The sequence below is a fragment of the Mesoplodon bidens genome, assembly GCF_964165515.1.
Source record: "Mesoplodon bidens genome assembly, chromosome: 7".
In the NCBI taxonomy this organism is placed as follows: Eukaryota; Metazoa; Chordata; class Mammalia; order Artiodactyla; family Ziphiidae; genus Mesoplodon; species Mesoplodon bidens.
The window spans coordinates 360548-373505 of record NC_138164.1 but is presented as its reverse complement, the minus strand read 5'-3'; positions in this window follow the sequence as shown (position 1 = coordinate 373505).

The window sequence follows — 12958 nt, the reverse complement described above, 5'->3', positions numbered from 1 at the left end:
TGATCCCATCCGCTCTATCTGGTCGAAACATCTATGAAAGGAAGGGGGTGGGGTGGGCAGAAAAGCTCTAAAAATAAACTTAGCCATAAACCCAGTTGTGCATTAATTACTCTGGAAGCCATTACGGCTTGAAAACCCCATAACTTTAATGGAGGCTATTATAAGCATAGCAGCAAAATCATGGAGCAAATTACCAGGCGGTTGTTAAGCAGAGCAGGGAGAGCCCCCAGCCTTGGGGAGCACCAGCTGGCCAGCAGGGGGCGGGCCTGAGGGAAATGGGGCCTGGGGCTGGGGGCCAGGGAGCGGAGGCCTGGGGGGAACTGGGGTGGGAGCAGGGGAAGCTACCCCAGACCCAGAGGCCCAAGTCTGAGATGGGGCTGCAAGGACGACCACTGGCCACGGCCCACTTTTCCTGCCTGGCCCTGGAGGGGTGGTGGGCAGCCTGCCTGTGGTCCAGGCTCAAGCAGCCGCAGACCCAGGGCTGCCCTGGGCCCTTGGTGGGCACGGGCAGAGGAGTCACTGCAAAGATGGAGGAGGGGCTCGGCCGCACCCAGAGCCAGGAGGAGGGGTGCGGCAGGGAGACTGCGGCGCTTGAAGCAAGGTCCTGCCGGTGAGAGCGAGGGTGGGGCCCGGTGTCCGCTGAGGCCAGGACTCCCCACCAGCCATCGCAGTTCGTGTCCGTGACGCCCCCGCCGCCCAGCCCCTCAGCAAGTGCAGACGGGGGGCCTCGGCTGGACACAGACAAGGCTGTGCTGAGGGGCGTGTGAGCCCAATGGGACGGCCGAGGGGACGGGAGGGGGCGGGACAGTGCTCTGGCTGCTCCCCCGGGGCCCCTGCTTGTCCTCCTCGGCCTCCACCCTCATCTCCACACACAGGGCTGGACTGGGAGGTTCTAATGAAGTTTCAGTTCTGCCATTTTAGCACCTTGAGGTTAAGACAGGGCTCTGGTGAGAAAACGGGGTTGGGTGGCATTCAAGGCCAAAGTCAAAGCAAGAGGCCAGCGTAACAGCTTTCCAAGGAGCCCGGTCATGATTCATGGGCCAAGCAGCCCTGGAGATTGGCCACATCTGGGGAGACCTAGTTATAGGAATTTGCCTATGGGTTTTAGGGTGTCATGGGCTGTGAGAACCAGGGGGTGTCTGGGACCCAGATGGGGGGCCCCAATGTGTCCAAGGCTGGGCTGCAGCCGGGCAGGCTGGACAGGAGAGGCTGGGCCTGGGCCTCCCCAGGCCAGGGCAAGGTTGGCTTCAAGGCTGGATTCCAAATGCATGGATAGCCTGCCTCCTGAGCTGCAGGATTCAGACGAAAACCTCACCCGCGTCCCAGCACCTGCGGAGGAGGCTGGTTTAATTCCATTCAGCAAATATTAGTTCAGCATCGGTGGTGGGCAAGGCCCTGCTGGATTCCCCAGACCACACGGCAGCAGGGCAAGGGGCTTCACACGGCTCCATCCCATCCCTCGGGGAGATGCTGCGGAGATGGCGTGTGCATGTGTGTGGCGGAAGTCAGTTTCACACAGACCACCCCAGCCCTCGTCTCTGGAGCAGGGTAGGAGCCGTGGTGCCCATAAGCCAGGGATGGTGGCGGTCACAGGAGGCCGCGGGGTCAAGAATCCTTCGAGGTGATGTGGACACTGCACGTGTCCCGACAACTGCACGATCAGCGCTCCTGTCCCCGACCACACGCTCTTCACTGGCCAGCGTGGCACTGCCCGCCTGGGAAGCGGGGCTGAAGCCCGTCCTGGGAGCTTGCCACCCTCTGGGAGTCGCCCCGCTGGGCACACCGCCTTTGGCCTCAGCAACGACGTCTCGGAAGTGATCCGAGACCTTGGGACACTCGGTGAGCAAGCTGCGGCGCGTCCTTTAGAATTGTTATGATGTTTCCCACCAATCTTCACCTCATTTGGAGAACTTTTCCCCTAGACTCGCCTCATGGAGCCTTCTGAGAGCATTCAACTTAGTTTTCCTAGAAACGATACATTTCTTTCTTTCCAGCTCATGTTTCTTGGTTTATGTCATATTCTGTGATGAGGAGAACAAGCAGAACTGTTGCAAACAGGCTGGGAACCAACATTATGGACTCTTGGATCACTGACCGCCAGAGGGGACCCCCAGCCCCCTGAGGACGTCGGTCCTGAGTCACTGGAGGAGAGGTGTTGAGGAGAGCACTGTCGTGCCCGGGAGGAAAGAAACGGGCCCGACACTGGGAGCCTGAGTCCCGCTGGGGCCGAGCAGATGTCAGGGCCCGGGGGTTGGGGGGGGCCGGGTGGTGGTGTGAGAGGACGGGCAGGGGTGCCAGGCGCTGCAGGAAGCAGGACGCGGGAGGGGTTAACAGCAGACAGCAGGCGGGTGCGGTTAGGGCTCCAGTTCTACCCTCCAGCCCCAGACAGTGCCCGGGAGGGAGGCTGGATGCTGTCCCCGAGACCTGCAGGGGCCCTAATGGGATCAAGGGATTAGTATTGATCCTGCGGCAGCTGCTCAGGACAAGCCAGATGCCAGAGCTAATCAGCTCCTGTCCAGTCAATCCACACTCCATTAACCGGCCCCAGGCCTCTCCTCCCTGGCCACTGCACCCACACCGGCTCCACGGGGGAGGGGGCAGGACACGGGGGCCTCTCCACCCACCATCTCTGTCTTCTCCCTGCTCCCGTCCCCACCACCCGCAGGGGACCGGACACAGAGGGGTCCACAGTTCCTTCCACCTACGAGGAGGGCGCAATGCCCAGGAGGGCTTAGGGTTGGCCCTGCAGTTCACAGCCCTGCCCTGGGCAGGTGGGATTCATTTCTTCATAAAGCTGGTCCTTTATCTCCACAGCAGCCTGTGGGGCAGGCAGGGAGGTTTCATCCTCATTGTACACGCAAGGAAACCGAGGCTTGGAAAAGCCCAAGGTCCTGGAGTCAGCAGAGCTGCTCACATCCAGGTGCCCCATGCACAGTGCTCCCTGCCTGCAGGTCGGCCCCCCAGGGTCACCCCCAGGAAGGGGCTCCCCAGCGGGCTTTCACGGTGGGGGCTGAGGAGGAGGGGTGGCCAGGCCCTGGGGGTTCTGCATCCCGGACCCCAGGCCTCGTGCCATCTCGTTCCCTTCTCGCCAGGAGACCAGGCCCCGGCTGGGGCAGGATGTCAGCTCAGCTCAGGCTGGTGTAAACCACACGGAACAGCTTTGGGTTTCTTCTGCCCAAGAGTCAGGAAACACAGTTCATCGGTCGTCTGTCTGAGGTGGTTCCCTTGTTTTCTTTCTTGGTTTTTCAGATATAGCCTTGGGATCAGGTTTGGATTCTTAGTAAAGAGTGAAAATGGGGGTCTGGTCTGCGTGGTCCCCCCTGCGTCACTGCAGGAATTTGAACGGAACAAGCTATCAGCCCCAGTGGGTTTACTGGAGTTCCTAAATCAGCAGCGTGGTCTTTGGGCAGGAGGGTGTCCACTCGTCCCACAGCCTCCTCACAGGACGGCTTCATCTGGGGGGTTTCCTGCTGCTGCTCTGGGCTGCGCCCGGAGTACACGGGTGACCCGTGGCTCGGCTCAAGGTGGGGACAACGCCCAGAGGGACACAGACCGGATGGAGAACTGGGCCGTCGGACAGTGGCCGTCTGGGCCGAATGCCCCCTGTGAAGAGCCACCACGCAGAGGGTCTTGGGGTGGCCGTGCAGGGCTGGGCGGGGAGGGCACCCAGCAAGGAGGTGCTGACGGGAGCCCTGGGCAGGCGGGCAGAGAGTGGCACGGCCGCGGTCTTCCCCTGCGTGGTGGGGGGGACAGTGAGGGCGGGCCCGGCTCTGCCATCTATGGACTGGGGAGCGGCCCCTGCATGGAGTCCAGCTTCTGGCCCTCGGCTTGGCCTGGGGCTGGGGGAGGCTTGATCTTGGCAGGAGCTGCCTCCCCAACCCCCTCTTCCCCCTTCCTCCCTGTATCTCTGTTCCTGCCCCCTTCTGGCAACCGCGCCAGCTTTTAAGAGAACGTCACTGTCCCCAAGACGAGTGCCCCTGTGTTCTCCCGCAGCCGACCTGTGGTCACATGCTTACAGCTCTAACCACCCAGTTCTCCTCCATCTCCACCTTCCGTGGGTCAGGAGCCCAGCCGACGTGCGGGGTGCCATGCGCAGGGGCCCCTGGAGGGCTGAACGGGGTGCACTTGGTTCCACGCCCGGGGTTGGGGGGCGGCAGAGGCCACTGCCCCAAAGTCACAGGACCATGGGCGGCTCTGCCCTCGGCTCCCTGCCCCGTGTCCTCGGCAAACACAGTCACCCACACCCTGGGACCAGCAGGGAGGGCACCCGGGGCAAGTCTGCCGCCGGGACGCGTCCTCCAGGACACTATGAGACTGCAGGAGGGACAGCCCATCACCTTGACCACGTTCTCCTGGTCACAGGCCTGTCCACACTGAAGGCGTGGACAGTGGGCATCAGAGGTCACAGGGACACCTTAGGGCCTCTCCAGCACAGCAGGGAGGCCAGGTCACTTCCCGACCTCAGCTCTCGTCTGGCCCCACAGCCAGCACACCCGAGGGGCTCCCCGTGGCCTCCCCCTCCCCCTGCCCGCTCTAGCCTCAGTCCCCTCCTCCAGCCTGGAGCTGTTCTGTGTCTGGAATGTTCCACGGACACCTTAAACACAGCAGAGACCCCACCGTCGTCTTTCTTTCCGGAGCAGCTCCGTCTTCCTCCTCGTCTCGGCGGCCAGCACAGAAATCCCGGGCTGTTCCCACCGCTCCCTGCAGCCGCCGGGCCGCGCCGGATGCTGGTCGAGCCCTGCTCTTTCCTCCACAGCCTCGCATTGAGATCTGTCTGCACAGTCCACCCCGCTGCCTGGCCCGCCCCCCCGACTTGGTCTCCCCAAGACCTCCTGAGTCCCCCTCCGTGGCATCCGAGGCGCTCGGCTGTGCTGCCTCGTCCACCACCAACTGCCTCCTCTCTGCTTCCCTTCCACCCCCTGCCACCACCGTCCCTGACCCCACGTCCAGCCCGGCGCCTTCGCTCCCTGCAGCGCTCGTGAGAGCTCTGGAAGCTGGCAGACCTGCCTCGGTCCATCGGACGGTAACTCCCCTCCCACCCCGAGGTCTGGGCCAGCCCCGGGGGCACAGGTCTCAGGCCGAGTCCAGAGACCCAAAAAGCAAGCCAGCCCGGCCCTCATGGCCAGCATCCCCTCATGTCCTTTCTCCCTGTGGCCTCTGACCCCCACTGCCCCCTTTGCCAGGCCTCTGCCATGGCCCAGCGTGGAGGCCTGTGTCCCCCCGGGCCCACTGGCTGCCACAGGGTCCTTGCCCTGTGGAGCCCCGAGTACCAGCTTCGTCACTGTGCCCCCACCCCCTGCCCGCTTGACTCCATCTGACTGGCCCGACGGCAGTGGCCGCAGCACCTGCTCTCCCTCCTCCTGGAAGCGCAATTTGTAGTTTCACTCAGGAGTGCGGCTGGGGCCGAGCCCATTCTGCGAGCTCCACGGGGCCACCCTCTCCGGGTGACTTCACAGGGCTGCCCGTTCACGTCTTCACACGTGTGCATGTGTGTGTGCTCGTGGCCAGCACCCTATCTGAATGAGTGCACATGTGGGCCCACGCATGGGTCTCCGTTCAGCAAAAGATGAGCTCTCGAGCAGACCAAGGTCGGCTTCTTTGTGCCCGCGGCACGAGCCCGGAGAACAGAGGGCTCCACTCGCGGCTCCGAGGACCGTCTCCCTGCACCCTCCGCCTGCCCCCCGCCCGCCCTGGCCACAGGCTGAGCAGCACGGGCAGGTAGGTCACCCTGGCACAGGCCGAGGTCCCGCCGGGACACGGTCCTGCTCGATTCCAATACGGTCACAGCAAATGCCCTTGATTGAACACGCCAACCTTTCCCGCCAGCGCCCAGCTCACTGCATCGCCCAGCATCCTGTGAGGTGTGGGGCAGCTTGGGACACAGTGACACCCACTGGATCAGGCCAGTGCCTGTGGGGGCAGGAGCCGAGGGCTCCGCAGATTCTGATGGACGGCGGGGCTGGGGGACCAGACGAGCAAAGCCAACAGCTTCCAGTGGACCAGGGCAGCAAGAGCCACCGGGTGGCCAGGCGGGCCTCCCCTCCTGCCAGGCTGCCCAGCATGGGTGGGAGCAGTGCGCTCCCTGCCGAGGCTGAGGACACCAGAGCTCAGAAGACTGTGGGACCCTTGCACCCTGGGCTCCAGGAGCTGGGGTGGTGCAACCGGGTCTCCTTGACCCCCCTCCACTGGGGAGGCCCAGGGAGGCTGAGAAGGGCCCAGGGCTGCACTGCCTGGTGGGTATGGAGTGCTGGCTGCAAGGACGGTCCACAGCGTGGAGCCTGGCACAGGTCCTGGTGACCCTGGCGGGCCAGTGAGCAGGGCATGTGGTCTCAGCAAGGCCAGGAGACCAGAACTAAGCAGGCTGGGTAACCTGGAGGTTCTGGCCCTGGAACTGAGGGTCTGACGCCTGGCTGGGCCAGGACAGCTGTGCAGGGCCGTGGGCGAGGCTGGGATTTGGATGCCCTGGAGGGGTGTGAGCGGCCGAAGGCGGTGTGTCCCCACTGCGCCGTCCCCTGCCCTTGGGCTGTGCAGCCTCCATTTCCTCTGGTGCTGACGGCGGGCGGTTTGGGGTGGGGTGCTGACCGGGGGACACCACCTGGACCTCAGCCCTCCCCCTTCGCAAGCTTTCCCACGCCTGAGCGTTCAGTGTCCACCCAGCAAATGGCCAGCCCGCATCCTGCGAGAGCTTGTCGGTTTTTGTGTCTGTCCGCAGCCCCCCAAGCCATGGACTCCTCTGGATCCACCCCAGGCCCGGGCCAGACACGGAGCAGGGGCTGCACCAGTGTCCCTGTGACTGAGTCCCTTCTTGGTGACTCTTACCAGGCCACTTTGGGATCAAAGGAGGGGTCCATGGAAAACAGTATCACAGCGCCTGGCCCACAGAGAGCACCACGAATGCTGGGCGACGTCAACTGTAATAGAAATTATAGCAGCAACCATGTTGTTTGAATCCAGCCGAGTCCAAGTGTCTGGAAGAGAAGGGGAAGCCAGGGCACCTCAGCTCCCCCACTGGGTCAGCACTGACCGGTCCCTGGGCAGTTCTTCTAGCAGATTCCTCCCTCCCAAGGACAAGGCTGTGCCGAGGAGGGTGGTCCATGGGGCGTGGGCTCCGTGGCAGTGTGATGAACGGGATGTCCCGGCTCCTGGCCGCGGGCTGCCTGCCGTGGGCTCACGCAGCCCCCTGGGCGGGCACCGCTTTTGCAGTTCTTCTTTTACAGATTTGGAAACTGAGCTGGGCCTGCCCTGGTGTTGGGACACCTTTCTGTCCCCCCCATTAGTCCTGTGTCCCTGCCCAGCCTCCAAGATTCGCACCCAGGGCAGGACTGGGGATTTCGGAAGGTCAGGGGTCCCCCGTCTCTCCTCCTGTCTCCAGAGCTGTCAGAGCTGAGGTTCTCCTCCTTCGGGCTGAGCTTGGGGGTGTGGGACCACTGACCCCGGGCTGCTCGTTTCCTGCTCTTTCCCCCTGGAAGCAGGTGAGGGCTCCCGGAAAGCTGCTCTCACCACCTCTGTTTCCTGTTACTCCTGCTGGGTCCCTCGTCCCCTCCCCTGCGTGTCAGCTGCGCCCACTGCCTGATGAGAGACAGTTCAGGGAAAGTGTTGCAGGAGGTGCAGGGGGTCCAGCCCAAGAAGGCCTGTGAGCCCGAGCGGGCAGCACGTGCTCCCCCCGAGAGGCACGACGGATGGAGGGCCCCTAAACTCAGCCCCCAGACGGTAGATGCCGCCGACACTCTCTGTCTGTTTTACAGGCCGTGCATTATACAGCCGGCAGCAGGGCAGCATGACGGCTGAGACAGGGCTGAGCGTCGCGGAGCTGTGTGCAGCGGAGCTGGCCCTGCGCACGGGGCTCCTGGGTCAGCAGGGCTCCCGGCCCAGGGACAGGCTCTGCGAGGAAGGTCCTGGGTGGGGGGTCTGGAGGGAGCAGGGCAGGCGACCCTGTCCCTACACCGGCCCCACCTGGTGCCTCTGCCTGGCGTGCTCTTCCCTGGCCGAGCGCCTGCCCCACCTCTGGGCTGGCCAGGCGCACTCTCCCGGGGACTGTCATGTGGGCTGGGCCCTGGGGACACGCGGTTGGCACTGGGCAGGCGGCGGAAGGCAGGGCTCCGTCCTCCCTGCTCCTCGTGGCACCTGGGGCACCGAGGCGTCTGCGGCCTCCCGGAGGTAAGGGCAGTGGGGAGACACCATTGGTGACCACTTCTGCCCCACGGTCTGGCATCAAGCGACCCACCAGCCTGATGGCCAGGCAGACAAAACACACCCACACGGTGCAATCCAGCCCGAGCGGGGACGAAGCCCGGACCCCTGCTCCGACGTGATGACCCCGGAGGACGCTGCACTCAGGGCGGGGCAGGCGCAGCAGGGCCAAGCCCACGTGACCCACCTACAGAGGCGGGTAAGGGGTCAGACTCGTAGGGACAGAAAGCACAAGGGGGGCTGTCAGGGCTGGCGGCGGGGGGTTTAAAGGGCACACAGAGTTTCCAGTTTGCAAGATGAAAAAGTTCTGGAGATGGATGGTGGCACGACACCACGAACGTACTTAATGCCAGTAAGCACTTAAAGGCGGTTAAGATGGTCCATTTTCATTTTACTTTACTTTACTTTTTTTTTTAACTACAAAAAGGAACCTGTCATCCAGAAGTTCTGGTTAGATGGGTCAGCAATGACACATCCAGACACTTGGTGGGGCATAAGAGGGCTTTCCTTGCAGCGGGGCTGGGTGGGCACCTGTGTGTGGTCCCAGTGCGTGGCCCTCCTGCTGGCTGTCACTTGGGAGCGTTACCATGAGGAAATACGCACAGGGCACGCCTGGGGGACGCAACCCCAGGGGTTCCAGATGAGCTGCTAGGAGTGAGCAAGACATGGCCAGAGGATGGAATGCACACCCACAAACTCACACGCATGCATGCACACACGTGCACTCACACATGCGCATGCATGCACACACTGGAACACACAGGCATGCACACGCAAGGCAGCCTGCTAGGTCTTCAGTCTTGGGTGTGGGGAGGGGTGGAGGCTGGAATGCTGGTTTACAGGAGGGAGAGGAAGTTAATATCGGCAGGTGATGAGTTAGGTGAGTCATGCTTCGGCTTTAGTTCCGAAGCTTTCTGAGAGAAAAAGAAAAGAAAAGAGTCTGCTCAGAGGCAGTACAGCAACCCAAGCAGAGCCGCCCGGGAGCAGAGTGGGCCCGGGGCCTGACGGGCAGCCCCGCTGTGAGCCGGTCCGTCCTCCTGCTCTGTGCTGTGCGGGGAGGGCCTCCCCGGAGGCCTGGTGTGGCCACTCCACTGGCCGCACCTTCCAGTAACTGGGCCTCCAGGGATGCAGCCTGACACCCCGAGTCCACTCTGACCTCCAAGGGCGTCGGGTCAGTGACGGGGGAGGGGGCTGAGGACGAGCCTGGATTTCCTCAGGCTGCAGAGGCCGCCCAGGGGACCCCAATCAGCTAATGGGGACCCAGGGCTTCGGGTTTGGGCTGAGTGGAGCTGGAGCCCCCAGAACCGGTCTCGAGCCAGCGAGGGCCCCGATGGCTCACCCAGCCTGAGGATTTCCAGGCTGACCTCACCCCTCTGGTTAGAGTGTGCAAGCACATATCATGCAGGCTGATGATTCACTGGTTTAATTAAGGTTTCGTGTGTATTTTTAATGCGTTGCCTGTGGCCTGAACCAGCTGACCTTCCCTGGGGCCCTGTCAGGATAGTTGAGCTGGGTCTTCCTGGGGCAGCTATCACAGGAGGAGAGCGAAGGCCTGTGCCGGCTGGTGGGGGAGAGGAGCCCGGCTCTCAGTGTGGGCCTCTGACCCCGAGCCGGGGGGGCTGCTCCTGTGGTCCCGCTGCCTGTCTCTGTCCTGCAAGAGCACAGGGGACCTGAGAGAGGGAGGGGTGGGCGTTGGGAGACTCAGGTCACAGTCTGGGACCAGGCACCAAAGTGCTGTGTGACCTGAAACAGGAGTGGACCCTCCCTGGGCACCGGCTTCCTTATCTACAGAAAGAAGGAAGCACCTACAGCCACAGAATCCTAATCCCAGGCCAGGCCGTCTGCTGGCCTCACCGCTAGTCCATGGCTATGGATGCGGATTCCTGCTTCCAGATCCGTTCCCTCTTCCCTTTGCCTTCTCGGCTGGTGGGCTCCCCACGCCTGCCTCCTGCTCCTGGGGCGTCCGTCATGGAGAGCTTACCAAGGGAAGCGGTGTAATCGCGGTGGGAAATGTTCACATGCTTCATGCTCCTTTCAGTGCAGACGAGGAGATAGAGGCTCCTGAGATTCTGTCACCCAGAGAGCGGCCGACACAGCTGGGCCTGGAACCGGGCTCAGCCAGCTGACCGCTAATCCCGTCTGGCCCAGGGCCCCTCTCGCTCCGCTGGACCAGGGCTCCTTCCCTTAGGTCCAGGGCTGGGAGCCCAGGCAGAGCCCTCACGTCCCCACCGAGATGCTGGCGGAGGCCGGAACCCCATTTGCTCCTTTTACTTTGAACACACAGGGGCTAAGGAAATGCTCTTTGGTGGGAGGTGCATCTGCTTCCCTGTGGATCTGGCAGTGTTCATCTGCAAAGGCAGACACACACCCCACCTCATTTTCTGTCCCTGGAGAGTGGTGCAGGGCTTATTAACAGGCCACGTCCCCATCACAGGGGAGGAAACTGAGACTCAGGATGGCTGGGAGATGGAAGCGAGGCCACACGCTGGGCCCCTTGGCACGCTTGGCACAAAGTAGGCTGTTCCCTAAGTGTCTGTTAGGTGACATCTTAACTAAATGAGTAATAAAAAAACTTGCTAAGCACAGCACTGTTCACGTTCTAAGTGAGTAACATGATTAACTGTAATCCTCATTCCTGCCTCACGAACATCCTGTTATCCCTGCTTGGAGACAAGACATGAGGGGCACAGAGAGGTTAGGCGATGGCCCAAGCCACACAGCAGCCCTGCCCTCTGGTCTCTGCTCCCCCTGCTTCCCTCCCCCCTCCTCATGAAGCAGTAATAAGGGCTCACGTCTTCTACCTGCAGGGCAGGAGAAACCCTGCTGACAGCTCTAACACTGCAGGCAAGGCTCATCCCCAATCCAGCCAACTCTTGGAGGTCCAGACTGAGAATCCCCACTTTTGGGCTTATCGGTGGCAAAGCCCTAATCCCTGCCAGGCGCTTGGCTGGAAGGCCGCTATCCTGCTGTCAGCTGGTGTGCTCAGGGAGTACAGATTCATTTTAATATTGGCTGGAGCTAAACCTCATTAGAAAAGTAAATTTGCTGTAGCTGCAGAAAAAAAAAAAAAAAAAAGCAACCCACACAGTCCTTCCTCCTAAAGCTAAACAGAAAACCTGATTTGATTTTGGATTGTTTGATGCTTTACGTCCCCAGCACTGGCCCAGAGCCTGGAACACAGTAGGTGCTCAGTGAACGTGTGTGGAAGGGGGCTTTTGAGCGACTTCCGCCCACTCTGCCAGCTTCTAGCACCGATACCAAGAGGCCACCGGCCTGGGGTTCTCGTCAGTTGTGTGGATTTTTTGGGACAACCACTGTCTGAGACGTGCAGTGACCACACTGACCACCGATTAGACACGGGACCCATGTGGCTGCCATTCGGCAAGAAGACACCAAGCATGCCTCGATGCAGAGGCGTGGCAGGGGCTGGACAAGGCCCAGAGTCTGGAGGCGTGGGAGTCTGAGGGGAGAGCCGGCAACTAGGCCAATGTGACCGGCCCCAGAGTGGGCCAGAGAATTGCTACTCCACATTCTAAAGCCATCCAGATCCCAGAAGAAGGTGGGGAGGTGAGCAAAATGCAGTCATTACAGTAGCATCCACCGAGCACTTCACCTACAAACAGCCTGGTGGGAGAGGCTCCTGGATTTATGGGCCTTCGGGAAACCAGGGCTTAGAGGGCTCCGCTTTTCCCGAAGTCCACCCAGCTGGTCACAGAGGGGCTGAGGCTGCCCCGGCCTGGCCAAGCCTGTGCCCTGCACGGCACTACCTCCCTGCCCGCCACCCCACGCTCTCAGCAGGGTCCCCAAAGGCCTTCTGGCCTGGAGGCCTGGAGGTGCAGGAAGGAGATTTTCCTTTTCCTCCTCCCCAGGTGCTGGATCCCCCAGAGTCCACTGTACCCCGGGGCCGGGAGGGGTGTGGGGCAGGCACCAAGAGATGGGTCTCCCTGAGAGTCCCAGAGCTCACAGCCTGTCCCCCTCCTGCCTGAGGACCTCCCTCTGAACCCCACATTCATCCGAGCCTCGGGAAGATCCCTCCTCAGTAGGCCGTCCCCCCTGCTCCACGGAGGGCCTCCTGCCTTGGTTGATGGCTGCCGCCAGGCACATCCTGGAAGGAGGCCCGAGGCCGGCCCACCCGTGCCCCTGGGCCCCCGTCATCTGTGCCTCCGTGTCTTTGTCTGCTGTCTCTCGCGCTTGCCTGCCTGCCTCAGGCTCTCAGGTCCTCTCTCTCCCTCTCCCCCGTCAGTTCTCAGCAGAGGGGAGCACTCAGGCCCCTCCGCACCAGCTCAGGCCCTCCTCCGGCCAAAGCTGAACCAACATGCTCCCTGATCCGAGAGCCTGGCTCGGGGCAGCTCACCCTGCCGTACCCGCCACGCTTGCCACGCTCCTGCCCTGCCTCATACGCTGTGCCACGACCAGAGAGGTACAGCTGCCCGGGGCCCCTCACCCCTTGCCCTTCAAAACTATGGTGGGAAAATGCAGGTCCGTCCAGCCGCCTGGTGCCGGGGACCAGCCTGTCCCCATGCTTCAGGTGGACGGTCAGTGCCTGCTGGTCCAGAAACCTCTGTGCACGTACTCAACCCAGCACCCGTGAGCCTCCAACAGGCGTGAACAAGGAGGGATTCCCCAGCATGTGCGGGTCAGGTACAGAACCGTGCACAGCAAGCCACTCGGCGCCGGTGCTGAATGGGGCACAAATCCATCAACCCTCCCTGTTCCATAACCTGGGCAAGCCTTCCCGCTCCCACCCAAAGGGGCACAGGGGAGTGCA